Source organism: Macaca mulatta, chromosome 1 (assembly GCF_049350105.2).
Source record: "Macaca mulatta isolate MMU2019108-1 chromosome 1, T2T-MMU8v2.0, whole genome shotgun sequence".
Taxonomy (NCBI): domain Eukaryota; kingdom Metazoa; phylum Chordata; class Mammalia; order Primates; family Cercopithecidae; genus Macaca; species Macaca mulatta.
The window spans coordinates 50,825,660-50,844,821 of NC_133406.1; positions in this window are offsets into that span (position 1 = coordinate 50,825,660).

Below are 19,162 nucleotides of genomic sequence, written 5' to 3' on the forward strand. Positions count from 1 at the left end.
TAGTTTGATTCAGTCCCATGAATTCTAGTTTAAAAAATGTAGTTTAAAAAATCAATTCAGGAAATATTTATAGAAGTACTTACATGCACTTGGCACTGTGCTATTTTAGGACATCAAAAAAGTTCATATAATGTTCATTCCCATAAAAAGCTTAAGTCTTTTGGGTAATGTAAGACAATCACAAATGGTAGATAATAATACCACTGAGATCCACTGAATTAGGTGTTGAAGTAAGGCTACTCCTTTGATAGGGCCATGCCTTAAAATCACTCTCAGAGAGTACTATTTATTTATTGTTGTATAACAAAGTATCCTGAAACTCAGCTGCTTAAAACAACAATTATTGTCTCACAGTTTATGAGGGTCAGAAATCCAGGAGTGGCTTAGCTGTGGTTCTGGGTCAGGGTCTCTCCTGTGGTTGCTGTCATCTCATGGCTTAACTGGGGCCAGAGAACCTACTTTCAAACACACTCATGTCATTCTGAGCAGGCCTCCGTTCTTTCATGCCTGTTGGCTGGAAGCTTCAATTCATCCCCATGTAGGGCTGCTCACAACAGGGTAGATTGCTTTCCCCAGTCATGATCCGAAAGGGAAAGAGAGAGTCCCAGCCTTTTTTATTACCTAATCTTGGAAGTAACATATTCTATTGGTCACACAAACCAATACCAGTAAATGTGGAGGGGACTACACAAATGTGAAACCCAGGAAGTGGGATTTATTGGGAGCCATCTCAGAGGCTGTTTGTCATACAGAGGCAGGTGAGCTTTACCCAGGAAGCACTACTGGTCATCTAAGGCAGCTGGAGAAGTCAGCTCCTGTGTGTCCACTGAAAGCCCAACTATCTTATCTGCTGGCAGCTGGGCTGTTTATAGTGGTCTGCCGGGGACCCAGGTACATGGCTGGGTGAGATAGCCTAAATTTTGAGAATCTTGAGGAAGTGTGGAACACTTGCATTAGCAGGAAGTTGGAAACAATAAGATTTGAACCATCTGTTTGATCTTGCCTCTCTCTAGCTACAAAGCCTTGTTGGTTGGTTGGTTGGTTGGTTTTTTGAGTCAGGGTCTCACTGTCACCCAAGCTGGAGTGCAGTAGTGTGATCTCGGCTCACTGCAGCCTCTGTCTCTGGGGTTCAAGCGATTCTCCTGCCTCAGCCTTCTGAGTAGGTGGGACTACAGGCGCATGCTACCACACCCGGATAATTTTTGTATTTTTAGTAGAGATGGGGTTTCGCTATGTTGACCCAGCTGGTCTCGAACTCCTGGCCTCAAGTGATCTGCCCACCTCGGCCTCCCAAAGTGCCGAGATTACAGATGTGAGCCACCCTGGCTGGCCTACATAGCCTTTAATAAACCTATTTCATCTCAGCATATTTATTGAACCCTGGTGATTTGTTTACTTAGTGGTGAACAAACAGAAATGATTTTGACCTTTATAAAACTTTCAATGTGGTAGATGAGATATACCCTTAAACAACTAATTTCACACTCGTTTAGTTACATTGTGATAATAACAGGTTTCTGTTTTTCTTTGTTTGTTTTAAGTTCATGGAAAGTGTCAGCTCCTCTCCTTCCAGGCAGGGACAAAAGTTTGGTTTGGAGCAGATCTTCAGAGGCCTTATAGTTATACTACTACAAAATTAATGGACAACAGTTTCCTTGGTTTTAGAACATAATAAGGCCTTTTTTGGTGGAGGGGCATTGCTTGCAAACTGCTGCCTTCTTGATGTGATAAGTTCAGAGAAGCCAAACATCATCTCATATCACTAGATCTTTAGGTTCTCAGCTATATCTTTCAGCATGTTGAAAAATAGTATTTCTGGGAAGATGTAAAACTATAGAAATTTGTTTCTGTTCAGGACACGTAATTTCTGCTGCAGTCAGTAGGCACATTAAAAATAAATTAATCTACAAAAGGTAATGATGCTTGGGCAATTAGTATATTTGTTTTGTTTTGCTTCTGAGACAGGGTCTTGCTCTGTTGCCCAGGGTGGAGTACAGTGGTGTGATCTCAGCTCACCACAGCCTCGACCTCCTGAACTCAAGCAATCCTCCCACCTCAGCCTCTCAAGTAGCTAGAACCACAGGCGCTTACCACCATGCCTGGCTAATTTTTGTAGAGATGGGTTTTGCCATGTTGCCTAGGCTGGTCTTGAACTCCTGAGCTCAAGCAATCTGCCTGCCTTGGCCTTCCAAAGTGCTGGGATGATAGGTGTGAGCCACCATGCCTGGTCCAATCAATATATTTAATATCTGATTTGTTTCATATCCTCTAGTTTATTAATATTAAAAACAGTTGAAATTTTAGTGTTTTTTTAAGGCATTTAGTTCACATCACTTTTAGGTTTATTGGGCACAGTTCTTGCCTGGCTTCTATGATTGTGTCCTTACGGTGTCTTGCCTTCTTTTCATAGCGACACCCTTTTCTTGTAAATACATAGGAATGTTTCTACATCCTCAAATATGCTTTTCCCATTTTTCTTGAAACACAAAGATACTTAATCTATCATTTCCTCACGTCTGAGATAAATATGTATAAATAAGTTGTTCACTTTTTTCTTGAAAGGAAAATTAACAGTGAATCTTCGGTGATAATGGCAACTGACATTTGGCTTGGAGTTATGGAGGCAACAGGGGATAGTAGGGACTGTGGCAAACTGGAGGGTGCATGCCTTGTTCAAGAGAACAGGTGCTGATCAGTTTCAGCCCATTGTTGCCATTTTGGAATGTAGGCCCGGTGGTAGAGGATCTTCCAAATGTTCAAGAGAAGCAACAACTCCAGATTTTCGTGTGATATCTTCTGACAGTCAAGGTCAATCTTAAACAAAAAACACTGTTTGGAACAAAGAAAACATCTGCAAGCTGAATTTGATGTGTGGGCGGCCCCAAATCATAATTGTATATGAGGAAGACAAGAACAGGTACCTGAGATTGCAACATGATGTGATGGTTTGGGAAAGGATGACTGTGCAAGTGAAGGTGAAACAAGTTTGGGATACCACTAAAATCTGCCCAGATAAAAATCTCTCATCTGGATTAATAAGAATGAGGCTGCTGCCATTCACCAATTTTGCTGATCAAGCTGTTTGGAACTAGTCCTGTGTAGTGATGCATGTGAGAAGTGAAGCAATGGTGGGCTATACAGACTCCAGCTGCTCTTGATTTGGAAGCACATGCATTTTGGGCTGGCTGATTGAACTCCAGCATACCTGCATCATTGAGGGGGAGACCTCAAGAAGGAGATAGTGAACTTCCTTCTTAATGCTACTCATGGGCTTTTGGGTAATTGGAAAGGGAGAGAAAACTATGTTTCTGAATGAGATTGTGGAAGAGGTCATAAAGGTTACAAGTAATGTGAAGAGAGAAGGCACAACAAGAGGACTTGACCCAGTCTAGGTCAGGAAGCCTGCCCATGATAAGTAGATTGAAGCTGAGATCTGAAAGATAAGTAGTAGTTAACTAGGTAAAGGGCAGGAAGAGACCTCCAGGTAGAGAGAGTGGCACATGAGCTGGCCCTGAGGTGGGAAGAATCATTGAGCATTTGAGGAAACCGACAATTTGCAGAAAGGGAGGGTGATTCTTATGAAACTGGAGCCATGTTGTAAAGGACTATCAAGGCTATGTTGATGGTGTTGAACTTTAATCTCAGATTAATAATGTTAAATAGAAGCATGGCATGATCAAACTAATTTTTTAAGTAGACTTTTTGTTGATGTATAATACATGTGGAGAAAAGAGCACACATCACAAGTGTGCAGCTTGATTTTCACCAAGTGAACATGCCATGTAACCAGTACCCAGATCAAGGGCAGAAGCCCCGGCGCCTCAAAATGCCCTCTTCCAGTCATTATCTCCTCAGGATGATCAGTATCTTGACTTCCAACATCATGAATTGATTTTGCCTAATTTTTTACTTTATACATATGAAATTATTACAGTGTATTTCTTTGTGTTTGATTTACTTCACTCAATATGTTTGTGAGATTCAATTCAGCCATGTTGCTGCACATGGTTGTACCTCCTTCCACTTTCTGCCACATAGAATTCTAGTGCACCCTCTCTATTGTTAGGGGCACTTGAGTGTACAGTTTAATACTATTAAAATAAGGGCCAGGAGTGGTGGCTCATGGCTGGGCTTGGTGGCTCATGCCTGTAATCCTAGGAGTTTGGGAGGCCAAAGCAGGTGGATCACTTAAGGTCAGGAGTTTGAGACCAGCCTGAACAACACATTGAAACTGGGTCTCTACTAAAAATAGAAAACAATTTAGCTGGGTATGGTGGTGTGTGGCTGTAGTCCTAGCTACTCATGAGGTTGAGGCAGGAGAATCGCTTGAACCCAGGAGGTGAAGGCTGCAGTGAGCTGAGGTGGCACCACTGCACTCCAGCTTAGGCAATAGAGTAAGACCCTGTCTCAAAAAAAAAAAAAAAAATCCTGCAGGATACATATGCTTTTATGCCTTTTGGGTGGAAAAAAAAAATAGTGTACTTCTATTGAGTACACTTAATGTAAAAAGGTCATTGTAGCTTCTGTGAAAGAATGAAATGGAGGGAAGGAAGGCAAGAGTAGATGTGAGAGGGGTGGTGAATCTATTGGAATAGTCTAGGTACTGAGGTGACAGTGAGCTGAACTGTCTAAGGTTTTAGCAGTGAAGATGACAATGTGATGGATCATGTAGCTATTTAGGAGCATTGTCAGGACTTAGGTACTGACTGGAATCTAGGGGATGAAAGACAGGCAAATGTCAATAAAACCTCCAAGATTTCTGACTTGTTTATTGTAGAAATTGATATTTTAGTCATCACTAGGATATTCTAGTTTTACTGACCTGGAACCCATTTGTGGAAGTGTATGAGTTATCATTGCTTCAGTTCAGAACTTTTAATTTAAAAAAGCAATGATTTTAGAAAGTCAACTGAAACAAAGTCTAATTATTTGCATACAATTTTTTCAAAAACGTGATTACTGTAATCTTAAGCTTAAGAATACATATATTTTTAATGTATTCTTTAGTGATATTCCAATTAAAAAAGTATTCAAATAAAAACATGTAGAGAGATAGGAACTAGATATCTATTCCTAAGACAATTCAAGCATTTTCATTTTTGTCATGGTTTCATTGAGATTGAATTATACCACTTGATGGCTGGATATTATATAAAATGAATTGTTCTCAATTCAATTTCTTATAGACCAATGCCTTCATCCCCCAAACTGCCATTGCAGTAGCTACCTTACTGGCAGTTTTAGCAAGCAGGGGCTGAAGCTGCATGAGCAGAAACTCAACCCAATGATTTGTCACTGGGTGTGGATTAATGGATACAGGTTGAGATGCTTAGGTAGAAAGCAGTGTGGGAACTTCTACTACCTCAGTTGTTAAAAAAAAAAAAGGATTTTGTTTTTACAGCACCAAACTACATTTGGTCCTTCACTAAAACTCAGGTTAATAAGAAATGATGTGTTGCAAAAGATTCCTTGAATCCCATTTAATTGTGATCAAGTTTCTTATTTTCATTTCTCTTTTTAAATAACAATAGATTGTCTAGAAAAAGAAAATAGCTAAATTTAAATCCAGATGTAAGCAGTGTCTTAGATAGCAATGCTTTTATTCCTTTATTATGATATTGTCATTGATAAAAATTCTAATATTTCTCATCTTTAAGTCCTACTGCTAGTTGTGGGTTAATTCCATGCCATATGTTGTTTTTCTTCAATTTCATTAGTAATCTGCTTTTTCATCTATGACACGTCACTTCTGGCCCTTACTTTGTCCCAGAGAACTGTCTGCACCATTCTCTATGTTTCTTTCTACTAACGTGACCACTGGACAGAGTGCTGGGAGCAAAGAAAGACATGATTTATGGAAAATATGATTTGTGTCCTCATGTTCTCCAGTTTTAAATATACTTCATATAGAAAATAAAAATAGTTTTTTGAAAAGATTTATATTGTATTCATTTGGCCTGACAAAATGTCCAATTTGCTATTGTCGTAGGTGTGATACAAGTTCACGTTCTACTCCAGGGTTGCAAAGAGGAAACAGCATAAGAGTAAAACGCAGAAAACCTAAGTGTTAATTCCAAGTGTGTCAGACTTCCTAGCTGTGTAATCTTTTGACAGATCTTAAAGTCTCTTTAAGCTTTGGTTTTCCCATCTATAAAATCAGGATAGTAATATCTGTCCTACTGATTTGATGGAGTTGTGAACATCAAATAAGATACTGAGAAGTGTTTGAAAAACTGAAATAAGCTATATGAATGTACCATGAAACTGATTTGTTATATTAGTTGGATTAGTAAATCCATTGTTTTCACTGCTTAAAACAGAGATGCAAATTAACAATGGCTTGAAAAATATTGAATTCTATGTATCTCTCATCAAAATGTATGATCTTCACAGTCATAGAGGGGTTAGTCTTGACCTTAATTTGCTCTTCCATCTGTATGGTTTTGTTCTGATTTTTGAGGTCTAAGGTGGTACATCACTCTGTCCAATTTAGCCAGTAATGGCAAGAGAAATAGAACGGGACGTCTTTTCTCTTTCACAGGCACACATCACTGCTTCTCATATAGACATTATTACCAAAGGAAAAGGGGAAAACAGATATTTGGGTAGATCTCTAAATCTCTGGTACATAAATTGAGGAGAGTAAAAATAGGACTAAACTTGAAAAGGTTTATTTTAGGATAGGATGATCACATATATAATTTCTAATTTATCTGTAGGCACATTAAAAAAGTAAAAAAAGGAAAAGTTAACGTTAATAATGTATTTTATTTAACTCAATCTATCAAAAAATATTGCTTCAACATGTGATCTACATAGAAATGATTAATATAATATTTTAGATTATTTTGGGGGGTACTAAGTCTTTGATTCCAAATGTGCAATTTTCAGCTACATCACATCTTCATTTAGATGAAACACTTTAAATGTTCCATAGCCACATGTATCTATTGGCTACTGTATTGGACAATACAGCTCCAGAAAAAAGCATTGACAAATATTAGATGACAGCAATGGAAGAGAAGAAACCTTCTGCATTATTTCATGCTGTTTTTACATTTCATGAAATTTTGTTTGTTTATTCACTCACCAAATATTCTTACGTATCTACTATATTCCTCGCCATACTAGGCACTGGGAATATAGCAGTGAACAAAACAAGCAAAGTTTCTGTGCTAATGGAGCATATATCCTAGTGGGGGAGACTCAGCCAATAAACAAGTAAATATTTAGCATTTCAAGTGATACTACGTGAAGAATAATATGGAGAAGGACAAAGCAGGGTAATAAGTGAAGGAAGGTTCATAGACATCTGGAGGAAAATCGTTTCAAGCAGGAGGAACAGCAAGGGCAAAGGCTCTGAGGCAGAGGGTGCTTGGAAATATGTAAGAAAGCCAGTGTGGATAGGGCAGAGCCAGAGAGAGAGAGAGTACAGGAGATGAAATAGGGCAGAGCCAGAGAGAGAGAGTACAGGAGATGAAATCAGAGAGGGAGTGGGGAAGTAGGTTTTAAAAGGATGACTGGCTGCTCTGTTGAGAGTACACAAATAGACAGAAGGCAGATCAGAAAGGAGGCTCTTGCAGCAATTTTGTTGAGAAGTAATCCTGTTGCAGAAGTGATGAGAAATGGTAGGATTCTCGATGTGTTTTGAAGTTAAAGTAGAATTTGTTAATGGTTTGTGAAAGAAAAAGGGAAGTCAAGAATACCTACAGGTTTTTGGTTAGAGAACTTAGAATATATAGTTACCTTTTATTGAAATGATAATGACTCTGGATGAGCAGGTTTATAGCAGGTTTGTGTGGGCAGGGCCAGCAGAAGCAGGAAGAGTTCAGTTTTAGATTTGCTAGATTTGCACTGTCTATTAGACACCCAAGTGGAGATGGCAAGCAGACAGCTGGATATCTGAGGCTAGAGCTCAAGAGAGAGATCATGGCTAGAGGGATCAGGGTTGGAGACATCACTGTATGTGTTTAAAGCTATCAAACTGGAAGATGATAGATGAGATCATTAGGAGATAATATAAGGGAAAAGGTGCAAGGACTGTATCCTGAGGCACTCTGAGGTTTCTAGGTTGTGCCGATGAAACGGAATCAGTAAAAGGGCAGAGAAGCAAATGGGGTAAGAAAAGAACTAAGAGAGCATTGAGTACCAGAAGCCAGCAAAGAGAGTTTCAAAAAGTGATGTGATCAACTTTTATAGTGTGTATGAAAAGGGTGAAAGATCAGCATTGAATTTTGTAACATGGAAATTACTTGTGGGCTTGACAAAAGTTGTTGAGTTCTTGGATATTGGCTGGTTCAAGAATGCTGTTTCAAACAGTTCTGCAATGAGTGTCCTGATATGTATATATTTGGTCAACCATTGAGTTTCCTTAGGACCCACTCATAAGTTGAATCACTGGATGAAAGGATATATGTACATGTTGTCACTAAGAAACATTTTAGAAAGATCATGCCATAGGTCATCATATCATAGGTAAGGGTGTATATATATATATTCCCCCACCTTTTTTGATTACCTTGTTTCCTGCCCTCTCCTTCCACAAATATCTGTTGCTCCCTGCCCCAAGGTAAGCCATATTAAAAAGTTAGTATGTACTCTTTCCTATTTATAATAGAAAATTAGAAACAGCAGAAAAGGTAAATATGATACATTCATTCATTGGAGTAGTATGTGGTTATTCAGATGATGTAGACAAATATTCTATATATTCAAAGTGTACAATGTAATGATGTGATACTTATACATGTTATGAAATGATTATAACAAGTTAACACATCCATCACCATGCATATTGTGTGTGTATGTGTGTGTGTGTTTGTGTGGTGAGCATACTTAACATCTAAGCAAATTTCAAGTAAACAATACAGTATTATTAACTATAGTCAGCATGCTGTACATTAGATCCCTAGAATGTATTCATTTTGTATCTGAAATTTTGTACCCTTTGGCTAATATTATACCTCAATAAGGGTGGGAAAAAAAGATGATGCACACCAACATGGCACATGTATACATATGTAACAAACCTGCACGTTGTGCACATGTACCCTAGAACTTAAAGTACAATAAAAAAAAGATGATGCTAAAGAAAATAATGACATAGAAATTTTATATGTTATAGTGAATGAAAGGCAGATTATAAAACAGTACTTGTTAGAGATTTATTTAAAAATTGGAAAGATAAATATCTAGTAGCTACTGTATTGGACAATATAATTTTTAAGTGATTATATTTGGATTGTGGAATTCTGAGTTTTAATTTTCTTCATTGAGCTTATTTATATTTTCAACATTTCTGTGTGAACACATATAACATTTGTAGTCAGAGAAAAAATCTTGAAAAAATATTAATTCTGTGAAAGAGGAAATAAAGTATAGTTCAGATTAAGGTAAGGGAATATTACATCATTAGTGAGTGAAATAGGGGAATGTCCATAATCTGTGATTCTGGCTTCTTGGAATCTCTCTTTTTTTTTTTTTTTTTTTTTTTTTTTTTTTTTTTTTTGAGACAGAGTCTTGCTCTGTCACCCAGGCTGGAGTGCAGTGGCCAGATCTCGGCTCACTGCAAGCTCTGCCTCCCGGGTTCCTGCTATTCTCCTGCCTCAGCCTCCCCAGTAGCTGGGACTACAGGCGCCCGCCACCTCGCCCGGCTAGTTTTTTGTATTTTTTAGTAGAGACGGGGTTTCACCGTGTTAGCCAGGATGGTCTCGATCTCCTGACCTCGTGATCCGCCCGCCTCGGCCTCCCAAAGTGCTGGGATTACAGGCTTGAGCCACCGCGCCCGGCCAAGCTTCTTGGAATCTCTTAATGAAGTTTTCAAAGTCTTGCCTAAAATTTTTATTTGCCGTGATGTTTCCCAATCAGACCACTTTACCTATGGAAGCATCGAGGAAAATTATTTTCTAATTTGTTTCATTTTATGACATGCTCTTACTTGTAATAAGGAAGATTCCAATGGAAGATAAAGATGGGCCAAGTAAAACAGTTGGGATTAATTAACAGATTATCACACACAATGACGTGAATTCTAAATACTCTTTATTCCAAGATTTTTGCATGCAATATATTTTACAAGTGAAATATGCAATGCACATAAAATGAAATCACTTTAATAAGAACTTGTTGATATTTTGCTTTGGCATAACTTTGGTCTACTTCATTCATTGAATCATTCAGTCAATCAGCTCCTCGACTTTTCCTTGTATCCTCAGCCCCTCACCTGTGTCAATCACTCTAAGAATCACTCTAGAAAACAAATCACTCTAGAAAAACAAAGATGAATAAGATTTTCCTTGCCCTAAAGAAACTGGTAGAGGAGACAGAAATAGAATTATTAAACAGTATAGAACAACAGTGAGAGAGATATGCACAGAGTATTTAAGGTGGGACAGGAAAATCTGTAAAAGCTTCTTGGAGGAAATATCAGCTTTAGTCTAAAAGGGTAACTCAAAATTATCCTGAAACTACAAGAGAGAAGCCATTTCAGGCAAAGAAGAGAGAATTACCTTTTGAACTACTTTAGATTTAGGAAAAAAGAAATTGCTAAGCCTTTGGGTATATGCACAGAGAAGTAATTTATGACTTCCCTTAGTATTGAAATCACATATGAATTTATAGTACTATAGACAAAAATGGAGGCAGAAAGTTACTATTCAAAAGTTATATGTTTTGAGATATGCTTTTTATTAGCATACTTTATATATTTTCTTCCTTTTGCTTTATGTACAGAATAGAGCTTTCTAGACTATTTTAGATCTATTTTAATAATAAATATTTATTGAGTGCTTACTATATGTAGGCTCTGTTCTGAGTATAAATATTAAGTAATTTAATCCCCATGATGAGATACATGAGACACAGTCCAGCCATATACTTTGTTCAAGGTCATCTATTAAGTAGAAAATCTAGAATTAGAACCATCATGGAATTTTACTGCTGGCTGTCACTGATAGTCTTTATTAAAGTTCCCATGAAGAATAATAGAATATGATTCCAAAAGTATTAAAACATTGAGTTTTAATCTTCCTCTGTGTGATACTTTTGCCATTCATCTTTTCTGACAATGATAAATGCATGAATAAAGCTTGATTGGGAAGGAAGTCTTCTGGTGGAAAAAATTGAAGAGAAAGTACATTCAAATTAATTTTGAAGTAGCATTTGAGAGAAACTGAGAGGAGAGCCATCTCTTAGCACAATGCTACTCAAACTGCCTGTCACAGAAAACTTCCAAAAGGGCTGTGTCGGGGTGGGCAGAGGAGAGAGCATAAAACCCGTGGTCACTCTAACTCTTTTACAAGATAAGAAATGGATTTTGAGACCTACAGCATATCAGATGCTTGTCAAAATATCAGCCCAGGAGGGAGCTTGCCAAGAAGGAACTTGACAGACTGTAAGCTGGAAGGAGCATGTGAACTAGATATTGTCATGCACGAGCATGCAGACAATTACGACAGAGGCTAAAACAAAGTGTTCCACTTGAAAAAAGCCCACATGGAAAACCAACCAACCAACCAGCATGTGTCTACAGAGTACACATCCCCAAAGGAAATAATGCTATCAAATATTAGGCACTAATCAAAATGAATTCGGGAGAAGTTCTAAGTCATGTTACAGATTATTAGGAGTAACATTTAGCCTAAATCTTATTTTTCTGCATCAATTTGACATGGGTTTTAATTCACTTCAAAAGACTTCAGTTTAGTTAAGAAAAAAGTGCATGGCTATAAAGGTTTACAGTCCCTCATCTGCAATTCTGAAATGTAAAATCCTCGGCAAACTGAACGTTTTTCATAAGTTTGGCACCAAAATGCCTTTGGGTAAAAAATCTGACCTGAACTGAAATGAGGTTTTATATGTATATATATTACATTTAGTGTGAATATTCATATATTTTGCTGCAAAAATCTTAACATGTTTCATTCTGTGAAGCTGTTCTAGACTCCACTGTGGGCATTACATACTAAAGAGTGTATGTATATGTGCCATATCACTTTTCTAAAATAAAATGAAAAAGAATCTGAATTCCCAAATGCATCTGGTCCCAAGGCTTTCCAGTGAAGGATTGTGAACCTATATTGGCAAAGTGAATGAATAATAGACTTCCAATATCTAATTTAGATTATTTTCGTGTTATATAACGTTAGTTGCTTTGGGAAGAAACATTATTTATCAAGAGTTAAGGACAGGCACAGTGGCTCATGCCTGTAATTCCAACACTTTGGGAGGCCGAGGTGGGTGGAACACGAGGTCAAGAGATTGAGACCATCCTGGTCAACATGGTGCAACTCTGTCTCTACCAAAAATACAAATATTAGCCAAGCGTGGTGGTGGGAGCCTGTAGTCCCAGCTACTCGGGAGGCTGAGGCAGGAGCTTAAACCCAGAAGGCGGAGGTTGCAGTGAGCCAAGATTGCACCACTGCACTCCAGGCTGGTGACAGAGTGAGATTCTGTCTCAAAAAAAAAAAAAAAAAAAGTTAAGACTATGGGGCAGCCAATATGCAATATTTTTGGATCATTCATATTAATAGTGATGAGATAAAGTGCTGAAAATTTTTGAAATACTATTTCAAAGAAAATTTGGCACTTTTTTTTTTGAGCATGTGAAACTCTTCTGAAGAAGGAAGTTGAGTTGAAGCTAAGATGGTCTTCAAATGTTCAGTGGAATAGATAACAAATGATTAGATACCTGTTAAAACAAATTTCTCAAACACAGATTTGAGGGCAAAGTTTAACCCTCAAAAAGGAAACCACTAGGCTGGGTATGGTGGCTCACACCTGTAATCTCAGCACTTTAGGAGGCTGAGGTGGGTGGATCACCTGAGGTCAGGAGTTCAGACCAGCTTGGCCAACATGATGAAATCCTGTCTTTACTAAAAACACAAAAATTTAGTCAGACATGGTGGCGGGCACCTGTAATCTCAGCTACTCGGGAGGTGAGGCAGGAGAATCTCCTGAACCCAGGAGGTGGAGGTTGCAGTGAGCTGAGATTGTGCCACTGTGCCACTGCACTGCAGCCTGGGCAACAAGAGTGAAAAAAAAAAAGGAAACCACTAGAAATACAGGAAAAAAAAAAAAAACAACTATTTCAAAAGGTGTTTCAGCAATAGGTGTATACAGAATTATCTGTGAAAAAATAGCCTAATTAAAATTGTTAGATTGCACACAAGATGATTGCTTCTAACAGATCTAATAAGCTATGATACTTTAAATATTAAGTTTCTTTAGCACTGTAAACTTATATTAAATGTTTGTATAAGTTAAGCAGTCATTAACCTTGAGGGCTGTAATATCATTGTATACCCGTTTTAGATTGTTGGTCAAATATATCAAGAAAAGGAATATAATTGTGAGCTATGAACTCTCATATGGTACAAAAGACTTATCCCAACACTATGCTAAGAGATCTGACCAAACTTTAGTGTGGCTTCCACTTGTACTAGGCCATGTTCATAAGGGTGATTCTAACTCCCATGCCTAGTTTCTACTCAAGAAAAAACACTATTGCCAAACTGCGAAGTATACATTGTTCCAACACACCTTGACAAACCATTTTCAGTAATTCTCCACTTACCTTCCTTCTGTAATTTTCGTATCTCCCTAGTTCCCCAGTCTCTTTTCTTGTTCCCCCCTTTTCACTTCCTCATAACCCATTTTCTCTTTTTGTTCTCCTTTAAATAACCTTGGTCACCTTTGTCTTAGTTGGAGCTGAGCTTAGTTTATACTGGAGTTTCTCTCCTCTTTTGCAGTAGTCTTCATAAAATCTGTCTTGCTACCTTTAACAAGTGTCTCGCAATGTTTTTCTTTGACACTGGTTTCTGGTTCAACATGTAAGGAGCTTGGAAGTCATCACTCTGCCCTAACAAGTAAAAGGTCCAACAAATGGAAAATCAGTAACTTCTTAGATCTGTCAGAGAATCAAGGTCATAATGCAAACTGTTGACCCAAACACTGGAGAGACAGACAGGTGGATACTGAGAATCACAACTTAATTGAAGTGGAAACCTTTGTATGAACCATTACCAGAGTCGGAAAACTTGAACTGTGATTGATAAATTTCTAGAGGCTCTGTGTGGACAAGTCAGAGAGTTAAAAACACCATGGCGACCTAGTCATAGGGAGGCCCCAGACTTACGAGTTTTACCTCTAGGAGCTCTGCTAGGTGAGGATTGAAGAAAAATCTCCTCGTGTTTCAAGAAGAAAAGAAAGGTAGTTATTTTGAAATATGCCCAGAGCATTCTGTTCTTAACAAGGCCTGCTTTCAAGAGAAAATATTTTACCCCTGCAGAGCCTAACCTCTTGGGGTTTTATTAGAGCCTAACCAACCTAGGGGAAGGGAAATACCCAACTCCAGCCTGCTCTAGTCTTCCATGTAGGGAAAGAAAATAGCAAACTCCAGTCCCCTCCAACTTTCTCGTCTTACCTAAGGGAGGTTGGGAAACTGAGAAGCATTTGTGAAGTTTACAGTTTAGAGGTGCAAGCTCACTAAGACTGAGACCTACTCATAGACTATGGAATGCTACCCCTTTCTCCACACTTTATCACCACATCATTAACAGCCTATTTACCATAGTATCTTTTTCTCCAGCACATCGTGTCTAGCTTACAAAAAGTAATTACAAAGCATATTGAAGGACAAACCTCCCACAGTTTAAAGAGACTGAGCAAGAATCAGAGCCAGACTCAGATATGACAGGGATATGGGAATTGTCAGACTGGAAATTTAAAACAATTACATTATTAATACGCTTTGTGTACTTTAAGAACTTTATTGGAAAAAGTAGAAAACATGCAAGAACAGATGGGTAATACAATGAGATGGAAATTCTAAGAATCAAAAAGAAATGCTAGAAATAAAAAACATTGTATTAGAAATAAAGAATGTATTTGATGGGTTCAGCAGCAAAATGATCTTCGACAAAAGGGCAAGGTAATTCAATGGGGAAAAGATATAGTCTTTTCAATAAATGGTGCCGGAACAACTGGATATCCACATGCAAAAATGAATCTGATTATAGACATTATACCCTTTGCAAAAATTAACTCAAAATATATCATAGACCTAAATGTAAAACACAAAACTATAAAACTTCTGGAAGATAAACATAAGATAATATATAGATAACCTTGGGTTTGGCAGTGACTTTTTAGATACAATACAAAAGGCATAATCTATGAAATACAGAATTAGTTGGACTTTATTAAAATTAAAAACTTTTGTTCTATGAAAAGCACAGTCAAAAGAACAAGAAGATAAGCCACAGACTGAGAAAGTATTTTCAAAATACAAAGTATTCAGTGAACTAGATTGGATAATAAATAACCCAATTCAAATGAGTCAAAGACCTTAACAGATACCTCACCAAGGAAGATATGCAGATGGCAAATAAGCATATGAAAAGATACTCCACATAATATATCATTAGGGAAATGCAAATTAAAACAACAAAGTGGTATCACTACATACCTACTAGAATAGCTAAAATCCAGAACAGTGACAGTGCCCAGTGCTGGTGAGGATATGGAGCAACAGGAACTCTCATTTATTACTGGTGGGAATGCAAAATGCTACAGCTAGTTTGGAAGACAGTTTGGCAGTTTTTCCAAAAAAACGAAATACACTATTACCATATGATCTAGTATGAAAAGTTATTTCTAGGTCTTAACTAGATATTCAAGGCTCATACCTGTAATCCCAGCACTTTGGGAGGAGGCCAAGGTGGGCAGGTAGCTTGAGTCCAGGAGTTCAAGACCAGCTGGGCAACATGGAGAAACCCTGTCTCTACAAAAAATACAAAAAATTGCCTGACATCATGGCATGTGCCTGTAGTCCCAGCTACTTGGGAGGCTGAGGTGGGAGGACCAATTGAACTGGGGAGGTAAAGGCTTCAGTGAGTCTTGATCATGCCACTGCACTCCAGTCTGGGCTACAGAGCAAGACCCTGTCTCAAAACAAAAACAAAAACAAAACACAACCCTCAGTTTTTTAGTGGCCCAAGTCCCTGACCTGTGACCTTCAGAAATGTTTCTCAGCATTTTTATTTCTTTCTTTCCTTTTCTTTCTTTCTTTCTTTCTTCTTCTTCTTCTTTTTTTTTTTTTTTTTTTGATATGGTGTTTCGCTCTTGTTGCCCAGGCTGCAGTGCAATGTTGCAGCTTGGCTCACCGCAACCTCTGCCTCCTGGGTTCAAACAATTCTCCTACCTCAGCCTCCCAAGTAGCTGGGATTACAGGTGTGCACCTCCATGCCCAGCTAATTTTGCATTTTTAGTAGAGACAGGGTCTCTCCATGTTGGTCAGGCTGGTCTCAAACTCCCGACCTCAGGTGAGCCGCCTGCCTCAGCCTCCCAAAGTGTTGGGATTACAGGCGTGAGCCACCACGCCTGGCTAGCATTTTTATTTCTACCCTTTGGTGAAACAGGAAAACAAGGCCCTCAGGTAGATAAGGCTCTGATGAAATAATTTCTTTTGGACAGCAAGATTTTATTGTGGAGAATGCTCTGAGTTTATTAAAAATGGTGACTTTCTCCCTTGCCCTGCTTGAAACAAGAGGGGTCTTTTTTGTTTTTGTTTTCCCTCAGAGCTTCACTGTGAGAACCTGTTGAACTTCATGGAAGTAAAACCTATGAACGACTGGCCACTCAGGTGTTTCTCACTCTTAAAACAAAATTTCAGCAATTTGTTAAAATTACCAATCAGCTGTTACTACTAGTTTATGGCTCCAGGGGCTTCTACTACAGGTAAGCTGATGTCTGTTGTTCTTTGTATTTGATTGGCTCTCCAGATTTCTGGGTGGTGTTTCCCTATAACCTTATTTGTTTAATTGATTTAAGAAAAGTCACTGATTCTCAGTTTGTTCAGCTTTTTTTTTCTTGTAAAGACAGAAGTGATGATTTCCAAGCTCTTTTCATGTTGGAGGTGAATTTGTAAGTCCTCTGTTACATTTTTAAAAACATAACATGCAAATAATTTTTTCCCGGTGGAACCATTTTAGTTAAATAGCAGAGTATGAGAATTTTTAAAAGACTGATTGGGGTAAAGTGATGCTGAGAAGATGTTACTCTTTCATTGTATTAAAGAATCTACTTAATGGTTGGGCACAGGGATCTATGCCTGTAATCCCAACACTTTGGGAGGCCAGGATGGGCAGATCACAAGATCAAGAGGTTCAGACCATCCTGGCCAACATGGTGAAACCCCATCTCTACTAAAAATACAAAAATTTGCTGGGCATGATGGTGTGTGCCTATAATCCCAGTGACTGGGGAGGCTGAGGCAGGAGAATCACTTGAACCCGGGAGGTGGAGGTTGCCGAGAGCCGAGATCGCACTACTGCACTCCAGCCTGGGTGATAGAGTGAGATTCTGTCTAAAAAATAATAATAAAAAGAGTCTACTTAAAGTAGAAATAAAACTGAGACAGTCGTGTCCATTTGTTTGCATATTTTGTATGACTGCTTGGAGTTTTGAAAGCAGAGTTCAGTAGTTGCAACAGAGATCATATGGGCTGCAAAGCAAAAAACAATTTACTATCTTACCCTTTATAGAAAAAGTTTCAGACTCCTATTTTAAATGATAAAACAACGCTTTTTAAAGTATCAGACTAAGCACACAACCCACCCAAGCAATCTTCCCTGAGCAGTTCTTTTCAAATTTTTATGACCTTATTTTTGTTACAACAATTACCAAAGGCGTAGTTACCTGTTTTACACTTTTCTCTTACCAAGCAAAGTTATTATGTTGTGCTTTTTAAATTTCATTTTTTCCCTTTCAATCCTTTCTACTTGAAAACTCATCTGCTAAACTAGTTAAATAAAATACTAGAATTCTATGTCATGCCCGTAGCTCCTCTTAAATTTCTACTAACAATAAAGTGCGTTTGTGTTATGACATTCCTCATAATAGCCAAATGTTAGAACAGCAGATAAAATATCAGAAGACATCAAGTAAACAGCTTTATGTAGAAAAATCCTGAAGTATTCCTTTAAGTTCAGGAGGTGAATGGATATTCTAGATAATGAAGCAACATTTCAGAAAGATTTTTTTTGTCTTTTTTCTAAAATAAGTACCCACTTCATGAGTTTAAATGATCCTATACAATTATCTTGAACAAAATATTTTATTTTAAAGGCTAGAAGCTTTCCTCCACTTATACATTAATTTTATTGTTGCCATTTAATATTCCTGGCAATTTAAAATTAAGAATGTTAATACAATTATATCCTAAGAAATAATTGAGTTATAATACATCAGCCTCTTCAAAAATTTTCTATCAAATGAGAATCAGTTGGAACAACTAAATGCTTAAGTGCTCTTGATTAATATTTAAGAATCTCTGTGACTACATTTAAATATATGTGTATTATGAAAACATTCTATGAAATCAGCTCTGATTTGAAATAAAGATTTGGGGAAGGGCACTTATGCCTCCACTTTCACCTTGTATTACAGTATAATAAAAAGTTGGCTTTTTGGTGGAAAACGTAGACCATTAGAACCATGTGATAAAATTTATACCCACTGATTATTTGCATAGCCTCCAAATTGAATTTGATTTAATTATAATATTCATGTATTTTGGAAGTGATTTAAAATTATTTTTATATGTATTTTTATATGTACACATATAATTATATATACACATACATGTACACATATATAATATATTATATTATACATATTATATTATATATATTATATATGTGTACATATATATGTGTATATAATTATATATGTGTACATATAATATATAATTATTTTTATATGTACACATCAGATATTTTATATGTACACATCAGATATTCAACTATTTTAGTGCAGAGAATTCTGGGTATTATAGAAATTAATGAGACATATTTTCTGCCATCAAGGAGCTTATAGTTGTTGGAAAAAGATAAAGTATATATAAAAATAACCATTCTCTCATTCAACAAATATTTAGTCTGTTACCTGCTATATACTTGGCACTGTCTGTGACTGAGGCCTGAGGAAGGCAACAGTACACAATATAATCTTGCCTTCATGGTATGTAATATACAAAATCCTGAGTAAAAAAAGTTCTAGGAGAAGAAACAAACATGCTAAGAAAAATTAAAGTAGAAAAAAATAAATTGTGGCTGATAGTGCAGGAGTCGGGGCTAGAAATATTTCATGGAAGATGAGGCCA